Raw genomic sequence first — 16,756 nt, 5'->3', positions numbered from 1 at the left:
AAGCAAGCAGGGGCATGCCTCATCCCGGACCGGTCAGTCTGAAAAGTGGGCTTCTAAGTCCTTTGAAGGCGCTCCATCCGTGGGGGCCCAAGACAAGGCCAAGCAACGCAAGTCCATTTCCGTCGGGGTCGCCGCGCTAGCTGGTCCCGCGACAGGCATGGTACGTTCATCTTCGCCATCTGCCTCCATCTCCAGTCATCGCTACAGATCCTCCTCGAAGAAGAAATCGGCTAACCCAGGGAAGCTGCGGGAGAAGCTGGAGAAGACCAAGGCACAGGGAAAGGTGTCCGACCTGCCCCTTAAGGCCAAGTTGATCCAGTCAGAGTCATCTTCGACGATCAAGCTGGTGGTGGCCGCCCTCTTGAAGCCGAAAGAGGCTGAACCGGTCCAGGGGACCCTGGTGGCACCCAGAGTGGCCCTACCCCCGAGGCGGGAGGCCTCGGCCAAGCTGGTGGAGAAAACGCTGGAATAGAGGATGCCATCCCCAAGACTGAGACCGACCCCTCAGGATGCAAAAAAGGGTGTGGGGTGGAGGCCTCAACTATGCTCCAGGGCACATATATCTCTTCCTCGGATGAGGAGGACCTCGTGTCTGTTCACACGGTCCAAGAGGATGTGCTGAACGCCCATGATGATGGCAGGAACGCTGAGGCGGAAAACGGCGGAAACGCTGAGGGGGACGACGACGGCGGGAATGCCGACGACGTGTGCGCTGGGCCCAGCAAGCCTACCCCCCTGACACCTCCCATGGACATGTCACTGGACATCCTGTCAACTCTCCACACCCTGGTGTTGGAGATCCAGAAGAGGATGCTGACGGCACCTACGGCCTATGCACTGGTGGCACCGGGCCCGCTGCCGGTGAAGAAGGGAAAGTGGCACCCTTCGCCGCCTCATCAAACGCCTCACATGCCCTCCCACCCCAGGGATACAGGGATGGAAACAGCGACTACGAACACGGACTTCGACAGCGGCATTTCTCTGCCGCCGAGGGCTTCTCCCCCGGATGAAGTGGGGTCATTCCACGCAATGTTGCCCGAGCGTCCGAGCTCTTCAAGCTGATGCCAGAAGAGACCAAGAAGGAAGATTTCCTTTACCAATGATGTGAGGCCAAAAGGAAGACCATTCTGGCAGGACCTCTCCTGGATGACATTTGGGATGAGGGCCTGGCGCTGATGAGAAACCCAGCCTCAGCCCCGGTGAAGAGGGATAGGCTGGAGAAGAAGTACCGGGTGCCATAGTACACACCCAAGTGCCTACAGTCGCAGCTCTCCACTGACTCTGTGGTCTCTGCGGCAGCAAGGAAAAAGTCTTCTAATTCCTCATCTTCAGCCTCCATTCCCCCGGACAGCGAGGGGAAGAAGTTGGACGCCACGGGTAGGAAAGTGATCTACTTGGTGGCGACGACAGTCAAGGCAGCGAATGCACTTACTATCCTGGCCAGATACGACGGTGAGCTGTGGGGTAAGATGGCCCTGCTGCTGGAATTTATACCTGACAAGCGGGTCGAGGCGCTTGAGATCCTACGGGAAGGCGAGGTGGCATCGAATCATGTCATCTCTGTGGCCCTGGACATCGCAGACATGGAGTTCCGACAGATGGAGAACGATGTCTGCCTCCGTCATCGTGGCTGGTTGAAGGCCACCAACTTCCGTCAAGAGGTCCAGGCGAGGGTGCTGGACATTCTCTTCGACGGGGACAACCTCTTTGGGAAAGCCATCGCTGGATCGTTGCAGGCCATGAAGATAAACACAGAGACGGCCCATACCCTGGGCACTCTTCAGCAGCATTGTCCATCCTTTCGTGCCTCTGGTGGCAAATCAGGCAGATCGTTGAAGGGGTTCGGCAGAGGGTCCTCCTCGTACCATCAACCCTCCCGGTCCACGACCCAAGAGGCCTACAGGGGCTACTTCAAGGCTTTTAGTGGAAGTGACCGACGTAGTCACTCCCAAGTCGGCATACAGGCCTCGAAGCAAGGTTGAACCGGCCAGGACGTTGGGCCCCCACCCATGCACCTCGGTGGGTGGCTGGCTGGCGGGCTCGGTCAGTGGGAAAAGATCTCCACCGACCGATGGGTGCTGGACGCTCTCGCCCACAGACACACTCTCGCCCACAGACACACTCTAGAGTTCCAGCAGAAGTGTCCGCGGATACCACCGGTAGCCCTGCAGGAGCAGCACATCCCTCAGCTCCTGCAGGAGGTACGGGCCATGCTAAAAAAGGGGGCAATAGAGCTGGTTCCAAAGTGACTCCGGCGCTCCGAAGTCTACTCCAGATACTTCTTGGTAAAGAAGAAGACCGCGGGCTGGAGGGCCATTCTAGACCTGCAGTTCCTCAACAAATACCTCAAGTCCCAAAAATTCAGGATGGTCACGCTGCAGCACATGCTCGGCCAACTGGAGGAAGGAGACTTCTTGATGTTGCTGGATCTGGAGGACGCATACTTCCACGTCCCCATTCACGAGAAACATTGGAGGTTCCTGCACTTCTTGGTACAGGGGAGGCACTACCAGTTCAAGGCCCTTTCTTTCATACTGAAGTCGGCACCCAGGGTGTTCACGAAGTGCCTGGCGCCAGTGGCGGCCAATTTGCGTCTACAAGGGATACATGTGTACCTGTACCTCGACGACTGGCTCATCCGCGCCAAGTAGCCATTGAACACACGGAGAGTGCCGTCTGGCTGCTGACAGATCTGGGGTTCTCTGTCGACTGTCCACAATCCTGCTTGATACCATCGCAGAATGTGCTATTCCTGGGGGCCAGGCTGAACACAGTCTCCCGCCTGGCGGCCCCCTCGGCCGAAAGGATAGCGGCCATGCTGGATAAGGCGTGACCGCTGTTTGCACTGAAGACTGCCACAGTGCGGACCATCAAGTCACTGCTCGGCATGATGTCGTCGTGCATTTACCTGATCCGGCTTTGCAGGTTGCAGATTCGACCCCTTCTGGAATTCCTGAACGCTTGGTGGATCCAGGTGTCCGGAAGCTTTGCAGACAAGATTGTTCTCTACAAGGATTTCTGTCGAGCGATAAGGTGGTGGTGCTTGCACTCCTACATCGCTGGGGGCACAGATTTCCAGAGCCCCCCATACCAGGATACGGTCACCATGGATGCTTCCCTGGAGGGCTGGGCAACCCACACCGGACATCTCCACGCCAGATGCCTGTGGCTACCGGAGGAGAGGGATCTCCACATCAATGTCCTGGAGCTGCGGGCAGTGTTCTGGGCCCTCAAGTTGTTCCTTCCAGCCCTCCAGGGCAAGATGGTGAGGGTCTTCATGGACAATACCCCCACGATGTTCTACATCAGGAAGCAAGGGGGTTCCAGATCCCCGGCACTCTCCAGAGAGGCACAGGACTTGTGGCACTGGGTGTCGCACAAGGGATGTTCCTCATTCCTTTTTACCTGGTGGGAGTCAAGAACACCATCTCCGACTCCCTCAGCAGGGAGCTGCGCTCTTGCCACGAGTGGGAACTTTGACAGGATCAGTGTACAGCCTCTTCTTTAAATGGGGCAGACCCCAGATCAATTTGTTGGCAACAGCAACGTATTCCAAATGCCAGAGGTTCGCCAGTAGGTTCCACCAGCCGAGGAACATGGGGGACGTGTTTGCCTTCCCGTGGGAAGGCCTTTTCTGTACGCGTTACCCCCCATTGCCTCTCCTGCTGCGAGTCATCAATCAACTCAAACAGTGCGGATGGAGGATGATCCTCGTCGCCACGGCATGGCCGAGGAAGATTTGGTACCTGGATCTTCTCAGCATGTCAGCATCGCCCCCCGGTCAGGCTGCCAATGATCGCGGATCTGCTCGCCAGAGAAGGCGCAATCCTACATCACAACCCAGGATTGCTGAACTTGATGGCTTGGCTCCTGCAGCCTTAGAATTTGGAGGGTACAAGCTGCTGGCGGACTGCAGGGAGGTCCTTGCCAGGCCCAGTGCATCGTTGACTCTTCGGTGCTACTGGCACAAGTGGAAACGTTTCGCAACATGGTGCCGAACACAAAAGATCAACCCTCTGAGGGTCTCGGCTCTGCAGATTATTTGGTACTTGTTGTCCTTGGCCAAGGCGGGGCTGGCACACGCCTCTATCAAGGTACATTTGGTGGCTATCTCCCGCTACACCATGTCTCCAGGACGGGCTTCTCTTTGGTCCCACCGTCTAGTCAAGGAGTTACTGAAAGCACGGTTTCGATCGTTCCCTCTGGTGAAGGCCCTCCCCCGGCATGGGAACTCAACGCGGTGCTGACAAGGCTCAAGGGGGCTCTCTTCGAGCCTATGCATTAGGCCCCTCTCAAGTTCCTTTCGTGGAAGACTGCTTTTCTCATGGCCATCACCTCTGCCAGGAGGGTAGCTGAGATCCAGGCCCTTTCCTGCAAACAGCCGTATCTGACTTTTCACTACACAAGGGTGGTGCTGTGAACGCACCCCTCCTTCATGACAAAGGTTCCGTCGGAATTCCACCTCAACGAGCCTTTGGTGTTGACTGTGTTTTTTCCAAAATCTTTGTTGCCGGCTGAAAGGACTTTGCACTCGCTGGATGTGGTGCGTGCACTGAAGTTCTATGTGGCATGCACAAAGAGTTTCCGGAAGACGTCTCAAATATTTGTGAACTTTGGTCACATGAACCATGGGAAGGCCTTGTCCAAGGCTTCCATCGCCAGGTGGCTCTCCGGCTGCATCACACTGGGCCTCATCACGACTTGGGCGGTAACGCTATTAGCGCGGGCGGTATTAGCCCTACCGCCGAACTCCCCGGCGCTAATAGCGCCGGATCACGAGTTCGGCAGTAATGTCAATCCCCATTCCCCATTGAGCCCATTCCCCATTGGGCTCAATGGGGAAATTTCGCGCTAATACCGCCGGCGGATTTCCCGCCGGCGGTAATAGCGCGAATTTTCAGCGGATTTCCCCCCAGCTCGGAGCTGAGGAGAAATCCGCCAAAGTCCTGCTTTGGCAGACCCTTAAATCCAGCGGTAATAGCGCTACCGCCGGATTTAAGGGTTACCGCCGAAGTCGTGATGAGGCCCACTGTCACCGGTTGGCAAACCGACCGCTGCCCGGCCGTCTGAGAGCCCATTCCACCAGAGCGATCGCTGCAACAATAGCGTTTCTGTCTGGTGTGCCCCTGCTGGACATCTGCACGGCTGCTACGTGGAGGTCCACGCACACCTTCACAAGATTCTACTGCGTCAACAGGGATTCCAGAGGGGAGTCCAGGGTCGGCCAAGCAGTGCTACGCAACCTGTTTGCTTGAAAATTAGCCTGTTCCAGAGTTAAGAGTATTTGCTTCTGTTGAACCTTGCCACCTCCGGTGGTTGTTTAATGTTGTACTGCTATGTATTCTTTATTCATGAGCATGTGAATCCATGCCAGACCCCATGCTGTAGAAGGAACAAGTTACTTACCTGTAACTGTTGTTCTCCAGCATGGGTCTGGCATGGATTCACATGTAAACCCTCTCTTCTGCAGCTCGTCCTTGTCATACTACCACTTTACGTGCTACCAAATCTGAAGATGGCTGCCATAGGAGGGGCTTAATGAGGGGGCAGTATGACCCAGAGATCAGTGATTGGTATAGAGGAGAAAGACAGTTTGTAACAAACTGTTTTTTCTTTTACCGAGGATTCCCGGCCTGACGACGGGGTGTATTCATGAGCATGTGAATCCATGCCTTACCCATGCTGGTGAACAATAGTTACAGGTAAGTAACTTGTTCCATCTCCACTCCTGCTTCTTCACTTTCTCCTTCTACTACAACTATACCTAAGTACAGGTTTCCCTCCTCCAAACGCCCCATCCCTCTGTCCTACACCCCTCTCTCACTCGTAGGCTGAACTAATCTTTCCATCACCTAAAGAAGCCTTCACTAACTTTAACACTGCTCTTTATGCTGCCCTTTTCCTCCCACTACTCTCTTACTACACTCACTCCTAAATACTCACCTCCACGGCCCTCTTGTACACCTCTCATCCACACCCTGAAAACAACAATGCAGAAAAGGCTTTGCATTTGGCAAAGGTCGAGACACTCCTGATCTCTAACTTTATCTCACTGCTCTTCAAAACGATTCCTCTACTCTAGACTGTGCCAAACGTGACTTCTGTGTCGCTCTTATTTCCTCTTAATCCTCCCAATGCAGATGCCTACAAAAGTCTCGGCTCAATTTTCGCACCTCCTAAACCCACTTCCATCTCCTTGCTCCATGCTTTGCCTCTAACATTTCTACCATTCACAATAACCCTCACTAATGAACTTCTATCCCTCCTAATGATCACTCTTCTCTACCACTTCTGCCCTCCGCTCCTGCTAATGTATCTTCCTTTGCCCCCACCAACCCTGATCAGACTCTTGCCTTACTCCTCAAGGCTAAACTTTCCTGTGCCCCAACTGATCCACTGTCCCCCGCACATTGTGAAGCACATCCCTCCCAGTGTTGCACTACATTTTACTTCCCTCTTCAACTCCTCTCTTGACATTAGTACTTGTCCCTCATCCTAGAGGATGGCTACTGCCTTCCCTCTCCTTAAGAAACCAGGTAAAGTTCTTAACTGTCCTGCCAACTTTCACTCTGTCTCTCGCCTACCACACACTTTGAAAATCCTAGAGTGTGTAAAATTCAATTGACTCGCTGAGTTCCTTGATACTCCCAACCTGCGGGGCCCTCTTCAATCTGGCTTCCGACCTCTGCATTCCACAGAGAGCTCTCCTCAATTTCAGCAACGTCATCTCTTCCGTTCAGCATGCAAACCTTTCATCTATTCTTATTCTTCTTGACCTCTCTGCTGCCTTCAATACTGTTGACCATTCTGACCTTCTCGCTACATTATCTCTCCTGGGCATCAGAGATAAGGCCCTTGCTTTGTTTGCTTCATACCTTGCCCCCGGACACTTTCAGGTGTCCAGGAACAGCCTTACCTTCCCCACTCACCCTTACTGTTGGAGTTCCACAAGGTTCTGTCCTTGGTCAACTTTCTTTACTGTCTATACTTCAGCTGTTGGCACCCTGTCCTCCTCTAACGGCTTCTTCGATCAACTCTTTTCTGGTGCCACGCAGATTTATTTCTCCTTTCACTCCTTATCCTACGAGCTGTGTTCAAACTGTGTCGCTACCTTCAAATATTAGATGGCATTTCGGTTGCTCATGTTCAACTCCACTAAGATTGAAGTTCTCTACTTCCCAGCCAAAGAGGCCATGTCTTCTGCCCCCCCTCTGCTTCCGCTCGTAACCCTGGTGTCATCTTCGACCCATCACACAACTTCTTGCTCTTCATCACCAAGTTTACCACTGCAGCCAGACTCAACCTGCTCAATATCAGAGAAATCTATCCTCATCTTCCTTTCAATACTACTAAACAGCTAATCTCCTCCTTAGTGCTATCTAGATCTGACTACTGTGCTAGTCTCCTCTGTGGCCTTCCCATATATGCTTTTTACCTCTGGACAAAGTCCTCAACTTTGTGATCTGCACACTTTTCAAACTTTCTAGCTTTGCCTTTACCTCCTCCACCAGTCACCAGATTAGCTGGCTAAGTATAAACTTTATCTTCAAACCTATCATGGACTGGCCCCATTACCTGTGTGCTCATCTCGCTCCCTACGCTTCTCTCCACTCATTAAGATCATCCTCAACTCAGTGCCTTTCCACCACTCAAGACCCCCTTTGCTCCATCTCGTTACTCTTAAGTCCCGTCCCCTTTCCTCCATACTGTATGGGCATCCCTTCCAAGGGACGGGAGACAGAACCTTTTTCACCCGAAAAAACCTTCCCCTTTAAATTTAGAGACGCGCTGAGGTGCGGCCCAGGAAACATGCGCTGCCCTCCAGCACCACACCCCTGTCCCGCGTCGACCAGAACGGGCAGAATTCACCAGTGCTCTTGGGTTTGGTTTCAGCCATGTAATTCCACACGCGGATACTTCTGCTCTTTGTCTTCATTTTTGTCTTTTTATCATTCAGGTACTTGGCCCTCCGGTATCACGCTCCTCGCCAGCGCATGTCGACTTCTACAGGGTTCAGCAGGTGTCCATCCTGCAATGGGCTCTTTCCAACTTCAGACCCCCACACCCTCTGCCTAAGTTGCCTTGGCCCAGACCACGGTTAGCAATCTTGTTCAGCGTGTGACTTGCTGTCCTTGAAAGCGCTGAAGAACAAACTAGCCAGGTGGAGAGAGCTCTTCCAGAATTCGCCTTCAGAGGATCTCAAGACCTTCGTGAAGCATCGAACCAGGACCAAGATAGGGCCGATATTCTCCATCGCACCCCGCAAGGGAGACTCCTTCCCAGGGACACTCCTGCGCGGGAGGGACCGGTCAGGTCCTTCTACCAACGCTTGCACCAAGGCTACTGCAGCTACCGGCCTCCGGGCTGAGGGATCCTCTGATCCTCCCGGTCAAAGTGTTAAGGGACTGGAAGGTTCTTTTACCGGGTCTTCACCCGAGGGGCTCTGCCCTTATACCGGCACCATGGCCGAGGGGCTACGCCCTGTTACAGGCAATACGTCTGAGGGGGCACCTAAACGCAGTTCTACTGACCCCCGGGTTGAGGGTGTCACCTACTGGGCCTAGGCCCGAGAAGCAGGGTAGGCCTTGTGATCCACTCACAAGAGTCCTGAAGGAGGCCGGGTCCAGCGGGCCGAGCAACACGTCACAGAAACGTGGCAGGCAGCCCGACAAAATGGCTTCCGCGCCAGAAAGAGGCACCCGTCGGACGGCATTCCAGGAATTCTGCGAAGAACGAGTGTCAAGGTGGGACTGGCTTGAACCAGGTACGTGGCCTACAGCCTACCCTTCTTACGCACAGGGCAGTTTTCCTTTGCGTCCATATGGACAAGGTATGCGGCGGCCTCAGCAGCCCCCCGCTACCCCATCAGCACCCCCTGCCAACGTTTCTGTCGGGGAGGAGGTTTTCTTCTAGAGGTTCCTCTGCCTCATTAAGTCATCTTCCAATCGAGGGGGCGGGGGGCACCTCTTCCACTCCTCTACGGATGAAGAGCTGGACAAAAAGAAAAACAGCTGACAAAGTTAAGTCTTTGTCCATCCTTAAAAAAACCACACCCAAATCGTGCACTCATTCTAAGCAGCGCTCTGAAAGAGTTTGTACATAGGGAGGGTTCAGTGGCTTCCAGGAACGCAGATCCAGGCAGCCGGACCGCTCGCTGTCTCAGAACCGGTGCAAGCAACAAAAAGGAGGGGGGGGGCGGGCGGGTGAGGGCTTTTTCCAGTCCCCCTCCTCAGCGACAGCCTCCGAGGGAAAGAAGGCAAGACACGCCCCCTTGAGTCCACGTGTCTCCGGTGGGAGGCAGGCTTGCTCTCCATGCACATTTCTGGCACCAGAATTTCACGGGGTACTGCCTTCCTATCCCAGCCTCTCCTCCCCTCCGACTAGTTGGGACAGCAACTCTTTTGGCCGAGATCCGGTCGCTCGTAGGGAGCCAGGCAGTGGAGAAAGTCCCAGCCTCCCAGCGAGGCTTTGGCTTTTAATCCAGGATTTTTGCCATTCAGAGGAAGAACCAGGCGGGCCTGAGAGTTGTGCTCGATCTTCCCACCCTCAACCTCTCCTTACCCCTGCAAAAATTAATAAGCAGAGACATTGGACAGGGGAGACTGGATGTGCTCCCTGGATCTGAAGGACGCATACCTACACGTCCCGATTTGGCAGCCCCATCGTTCATTCCTACGGTTCAGGGTCATGGGCTACCATTTACAATACAAGGTCCTTCCTTTTGGCCTCAACTCGGCCCCCAGGGTTTTTACCAGACTCTTAAATGCAGTGACGGCCCTCCACAGAGCGCAGGGCCTCCACATCTACCCATACCTCGATGACTGGCTCGTCGGCTACATCTCCGGAAGCGGTTCACCACTCTTCCCATGCCCTTATGAACACACTGCACGATCTGGGCTTCTCGCTCAATCTCAAGAAGTCACAGCTGCAGCAGACATTCTCGGGCCCCATCTGGAACACGTGCTCCGAGAAAGTATTTCTGTCGGAGGACAACATTTGGGCCATAAAGACGGCCACCACCCACTTCCTCAGCAGAGAAGTGACCTTGGCATTGTGGTACCAACATCTCCTGGGTCTTCTGGCAGCGGTTTTATTAGCCATTCCGCACACGAGACTAAGGATGAGTAGGATTCAGCTGCACTTCGCTGCCTCATGGAACCAGAAGTGGGGCTCTCAATCCGAGATGATCAATGTTCCTCCATCTCTCCACCTGGACCTGACTTGGTGGTCCAGAGACTGCAACCTGCGAAGGAGCAAGCCCTTTTGGCCGCCCTCTCGGCAGGCCACCATCACCACGGATTCCTAGCTCGAGGGCTGTGTAGCCACCATGGACGATCTCTCGGTCCACTGGACTCGACAGGAGCAGGAATACCACATCAATTGGCTGGAGCTGAACGCCATCTTGCTGGCGCTCAGGGCATTCCTACCACTTAGGGGCAAGATTGTCCACATCCAGATGGACAACTCGACCAGCATGTACTATGTCAACAAGCAGGGAGGCACCAGATCCCCTCCTCTGTGCAGACTGGCGATCAGCATGTGGGAGTGGGCTGTGGAAAATGACATTTACCTCCTGGCAGTCCACCTCCCGGAGGAATCCAAATTGGAATGCGGACAGGCTCAGCAGACTGGGTGAGGAGAATTGCGAGTGGCAGCTAAACGACCTCGTTATTCAGGAGATTTTCAACAGGTGGGGTCACCCCAGGTGGATCTCTTTGCCACCTGGCACAACAAGAAGTGCCCCCAGTTCGTATCCTGGCAAGGTCAGGGTCCTGGCTCTTTGGGCAACGCATTTCACCTCCTACGCCTTTGTGCCCACTCACCTGATTGAAAGGGTAATTTACCAAATCAAGGAGTCTCGCCAACTCATAATCATTCTAATAGCTCCATGGTGGCCGGTCAGGCCACGGTCATAGGAGCTGCTCAGTCTCTCGGAAATGCGCCCTATTCACCTTCAGAGGGGCCCAGCACATCTTCTGGCACAGTAGGGGGGCAGAGTCATCTACCCCGCTCCAGGGAAACTCGCCCTCACAGCATGGTACCTGAGCAGGTAACGCTGCGCCACCTTAGCCTCTCACAGGCCAATCTGGAGATCATACAGGGCTCCAGGAGCAAGGCTACCAGGGCCCAATACAAAAGCAAATGGACCAGATTTTGCCACTGGGCAGACTCAAGGGGAATCAACCCCCTGGCATGCATCTTGGATGATGTGCTCTCCTTTTCGGCGCACCTCGCTCATTCAGTCGTGCAGGTGGACCCCTGCTGCACATACTTTGCAGCCATTGGGGCTTACAGGAACTCGGAGGAGGGCATTTTGTCTTCTCCTCCAACTGTCTCGTCAAGAAACATCTGACGGGACTTGCAAGGCTCTACCCGCCTATCAAGAGACTGCACCCGGTGTGGGACCTTAACATAGTCCTGGGCGCCCTGGAGCACAAACATTTCGAGCCAATGGCGTCTGTGGACATCAGGCTGTTTACCATAAAGACGGTCTTACCTCGGCTCGTAGAGTCAGTGAAATCCAAGTGCTGGTCGCCTCTGAGCCATGTACCACCTTTCACAAGGACAAGATAGTCCTGCGGACACACCCGGCATTTCTGCCCAAGGTTCCGTCTGCTTTACACTTGAACGAGGAAATAGTCTTTCCTACGTTTTTCCCAGATCCGAAGGATGAAGCACAGAGAGTGCTGCACTGCCTGGATGTCAGGCGTGCCCTGAAATTCTACTTGGACAGGACCAAGGGCTTCCGCAAATCGGACACCCTGTTTGTCACTTTCGAGGGCTCAAGACCAGGCTATCCGGCCTCTAAGTCTTCCATATCCTGCTGGATGGTATCTGCCATCAAAGAAGCGTATGAGGGCCAGTACAAGCCGCTCCCGGCCAACATGCATGCCCACACAGTCCAGGCAAAGGCAACGGCCATCGCATTCCAAAGCCATGTCCCTTGGCAATTTATATGCAGGGCGGCCACTTGGGCCTCTCCCTCTACTTTCTGCAAGCATTACTGTTTGGATGCCGGCTCTAGATCTGATTCAGCTTTTGGACAGGCGGTTCTCGGGAACCTATTTGCTTAAGGAGGGTTTCCTCTCCACCCTGGGGCTACAATCAGTTGTAATCGTCCATAGAGTATGGAGGAAAGGGGAGGGGACGTTAGAGTAATTATAATTTACTCACCGTAGTGACTAACGTACTGTTAGTCCCCTTTCCTCCATACTTCCCACCAACCTCCCCCCTAATAATACTGGTGTCATTAGGCAATGTTAAATCTATTGTCGACGTGTCGATGGGGACTGAGGTGTAGCGCCGGAGGGCAGAGTTAGGGCAGTGCATGCTACCTGGGCCACACCCCTGTGTGCCTCTAAATTTAAAGGGGAAGGTTTTTTCTGATGAAAAAGGTTCTGTCTCGTGTCCCTTGGAAGGGACGCCCGTACAGTATGGAGGAAAGGGGACTATGAACTAACCGTACGTTAGTCACTACGGTGAGTAACTTATAATTCCTGCGCTCTCTCCCCTACTCTGAAATGCTCTTCTCTGTACTACTCCAACTCTACCACTATTTAAATCCAACCTCAATGGTCTGCTTCTTTCTGAAGAACCTGTTTCTTAGGACTGTACGCTACTGCATTGCCCTGTTTTTCTCTCTTCCAACCCTTCATGGGCAGCCCTACTCCATCCTTAGTTCAGCATATCCTCCAGCATCCTGTTGCTATGTCATGCAGTCCTTTCCTCGTGCCTGGTTTATATTTCCACCTTTCCTTGCAACATCTGGTCTTCACGTCCCATTCTCTCACCCCGCTGTAAAGGGCCGATGTCCTTTGCTGTTACCAATGGCATATTCTGTACACGTTTTTGTGCCAAAAGAAATCATTGCTTTCCCTGTGATTTTTTTTTTTATAAATAAATCTGTCCTGTTCTTCCGATGAGGTCGTAAAGGTCGTAGTCTTAGCTACCTTATTCCCTCCGGAACCTTCTAGGAATCATGTCTCTGATGATGTCCCACAGTATAACAAATGATGTTCAAAATGCTGCCGTCTCCTGCTTTCTCTCTTACCTCTCCTCGATCTTGCCCTGCCTCCTCCTCCTCCTGCTCTATATGTCCTCTTCTCCTCTATATGTCCTCTTCTCCTCTCTATCTCCCTCCTGTCTCTCTCTCTGCCTGTTTGACCCTTCTCACACCACTCACTTCTCACCCCCTACTACTCCTTCTTGTTCTCCAAACTCCCTCACTAGCCCCTTTTCATCTCACCTGCCCTCTTTTTCTTTCACTGCCCCTCTGTCGCTTCACCAATCTCACCTTACACTATCTTTCTTCACCCTCTACTCTCACACCTCTCTCTACCACTGGTCCCTCTAATGTACGCTCAAAACAGCCACTCCAATCTCTCAAGATTGGTCCCGCTCTCTCTTCCTTTCTTCCCTCCCCCCGTCCCCCACTCTCATTCAATACGTCCAGCAACTTTTCAGTAATTGGCTCCAACTTCTATCCTCCAGTCCCTTAGTCCACCAACTCTCCTCCAGACTTCCCTGAACACCCTTCATTCATGCATGAAACACTTGTGTACGAGCGCTATCGAAATATATCAATATCAATGCATGTGAGTGCAGGTTTTTTCTACCCTTGCTGTCCTTGCTCTCTTCCTCTTTCGACTGGTCCTCACCAATAGTTGACCGCGTTGGCCAATCTAACCCTACACTTTCCCTGGTGGCTGGGTTACAATGGCACACAGTGTGAAAACCCCCACTTGGCCCTCCCCTTTTTTTCTTTGCAGGCAATTGTGGGACTGCTGCAGCCTGGTTTGGTGTTTGCCATATCCGTCGTCTTCCTTCAGCATTTGAACCATGCAAGGCATGCTCAGGGGATTCTGGGGCTGGGCAACCCCTCCCTCCGGTTCCCCCCTCCTCCACACCCACATGGTGCCTCTGATGTAGGTTCGGCTCTGGCATATGCCTTGGTAGCCTGCACATCGCAGGTTGGGAGGAGTCCCTGTCGGCCCTCCCCCTATCCCTCCTGGACAGGGTCAAGCCCCAGACTCTCTCACACAACAAAGTTGTGCAGCCTATGTGAAGGGGACTGCCGAAGCAAGCACCGCCGAAGCATGCATCTAAGATAATGTTGAGGTTGAGTCTCCAGGATAGAAGGTGGCATCAAACACTTATAAGAGTTGACCTCGACTCCTAAATTAAATCTCCTGCTCAGTGACTCCTCTTCGCTGAAGGACTCCCCCAAAAAATAGGCAGCCTGGAGCCACCACATTGTGTGCATAAGAATAGGACAGTGACCGTGCTCAAATCACAACTAAGCAGGTAGACTTCCATCCCACTCCAAAAACGCAACAAAGGGCTAGGCTTCAGACACTAGGGCCAACAAGAAGCGGGAACCACCTTAAAAAAGGTTGTACATGTCAGCAAAGTGCGCAGAACACACAATTCAACCAACTATGGCACTGAGTTAGTACTCCTGCAACAAAGGATACAGAGTAGGAAGGTTGGCTTCCGAGAAACACCGCTCCGGAGGTTCCATACTAGCGAAATACACCTCGTAAAAGCAGGCAGTTCGGAGACCGGCTTCTAAACATGGCACGACACATAAACACTCCAAGCCGAAAAAACAAGCTTTCCCGACGTCGAGCACATTGAGAGATACCGCTATTATGTTTATTGAATTCATATAGCGCTTTAAGCCAAAGCGCTTTACGGTATAACAACAAGTACAAAAGTGAGAGAAGCATATTTACAAACGTGAAACAAGTCAATAGAACAATATTTAGAACAATTTACAAGGAGGAGGGGGAGAGTGGGGGGGAGAGAAGATGGGTAGGTGAAGGGGGTTACGGTGTCTGTTTTGAGGTCAGGGAAGGGGGATTGATCTGGTGTCCTCAATGTCCCTAAGTGGTATTAGTTACAATTTAATTACTTCCATGTTAGGCATAAATCCTCTGAGGTACTCACCAGCTGAAGACCTGCTCTCTACGTAACCAGGAGTTCGATGAAACAGATTTACCCTGTGGAGAGTGGGGACTAGGAAGGGGAATATGAACAGGTAGGCATCCTCCTGTAACCAAGTATGTATGACTCTGTAACCAAGTTTGCATCCCTATGTAACCAGCAAGCCTCTCTGTAACAGGGCCACGATGCCTCTGGTCTGTTGTGCGCTTTATAAATACTAATAAATAAATCCTTCATTGTGGGACAGGACAACTCCCGCTATGGCAGAAGCAGGCATTTGCACAGGCTGTGGCCAATGTGGAAAGGCTAATGTCAGAAAAGCAAAAAAGGGAGAAACCGGACAAGTCACCGGAAGGTTTGGGTAGCCTCCTACATAAGTAGATTCCCTTCACCAAGACGATTTCCAAGGAGGCCACCCAGAGTCAGAGAGGGCAGGACATTCAACAGGACCCAGACGTGGGGAATACGATCTTGAGTTCGATCCTATGGTCTTGCCTCACAACAAAGACCTCACATGGCAAATTGCAATGAGGACCAGTGCATGAACGCAGCACTGCTTACAAGGGCGGTCCCAAGGTTTGCCATAACAACATAGGACGAAGAGAAAGAACATTTCATTTGGGAAGACCCTTGGGTGAACCTGGGCCAATAGACCAATGCATCCCCATAATGGACTTCATGGGGAAACACGTGTCATGCTATGGAAGCCCCGACACCAGCCAAATCTGTCAATGCATGGAAAGAAAGAAATCCAACCCAATTCCCCAAGACTCTGTATATCTATAGGAGGACCGCTGCAACCTGATTCGCTCATAGTAACAGTTGCTCGGAAACGCTGTAGAACACCAGCGTCCACAGCTCACGCGACTATGAACAAGAAAAGTAGTTGCATTTGTTGTTTGGGGGTGGGGGGGTAGACGGTATCACCTCAGCCTAGTATATCTGCATTGCCAACTCTACACTGTTGGTCTGTCGGTATGAACAGGCAAAGTCGAATGGCGAGCAAGCCTTGCTGAGGAACTTGCAACTCAAATCTAGGCTATGATTCAAAAAGGATTGTTGACTACTAACTCTCTCATTAACAGCAGCTAAGAATTTGCAGAGACCTCGGGATGCTTGGCAGTGAACGCAGCTATCCTGAAACGCTACTTGAGGCTATAGGTATTGGGATTTAGGCCTGAAACGCGGGTAAAGCGTATTACCATGCCCATAGATGGTGCAGCTGTGATTGGCAAACTGGGCGATGACGCCCTGGAGAATTGGCTAGTACACTTATCACGCCTGACCTTTTCACAGAAAGGATCCTCCGGCACCCGGAGGAGATTTAGAGCATAACACTCATCCCCCCCCCCCCTCCTGCTAGAAGTCATTTCAGGGTTTTCAAGCCACCTGACCGCTGGGTCAATGGGCATAGCGAGACCTACTTCTAACAGGGCCGGAATCCAGTGCAAAGTTGAGGCTGAGGGTACATATAAGGTGCCCCTGCGACGGACTGAACATCCCCAAAACAGTGACACAGTCAATTTGGTGCCCACCCCCATTGAACACCAACTGGGGTTTAAATACAGCGCTCTGCGCTACGGTGGTGGTCTAAGCAATACATTTATCTCAAAGGTTAAGTATGAAAAATATGCTGATTTATGTAGCAAAAGTGTTGCCTTGAGTTGTAATGCTACAAGGAAGTAGAAACCTTATGCACATGTACATTCACAGCACATATGTCGATTTGGGACACCAACCACACTTTCAACTGTGCACTTATTAAGAAAGTGTTAGGAACATGGACCCCTCATGGTCCAAAGCAACATAC

This window comes from Ambystoma mexicanum, chromosome 11 (assembly GCF_040938575.1).
Source record: "Ambystoma mexicanum isolate Mex_15411 chromosome 11, UKY_AmexF1_1, whole genome shotgun sequence".
NCBI classification, from domain to species: domain Eukaryota; kingdom Metazoa; phylum Chordata; class Amphibia; order Caudata; family Ambystomatidae; genus Ambystoma; species Ambystoma mexicanum.
This window is presented reverse-complemented; position numbering follows the sequence as displayed.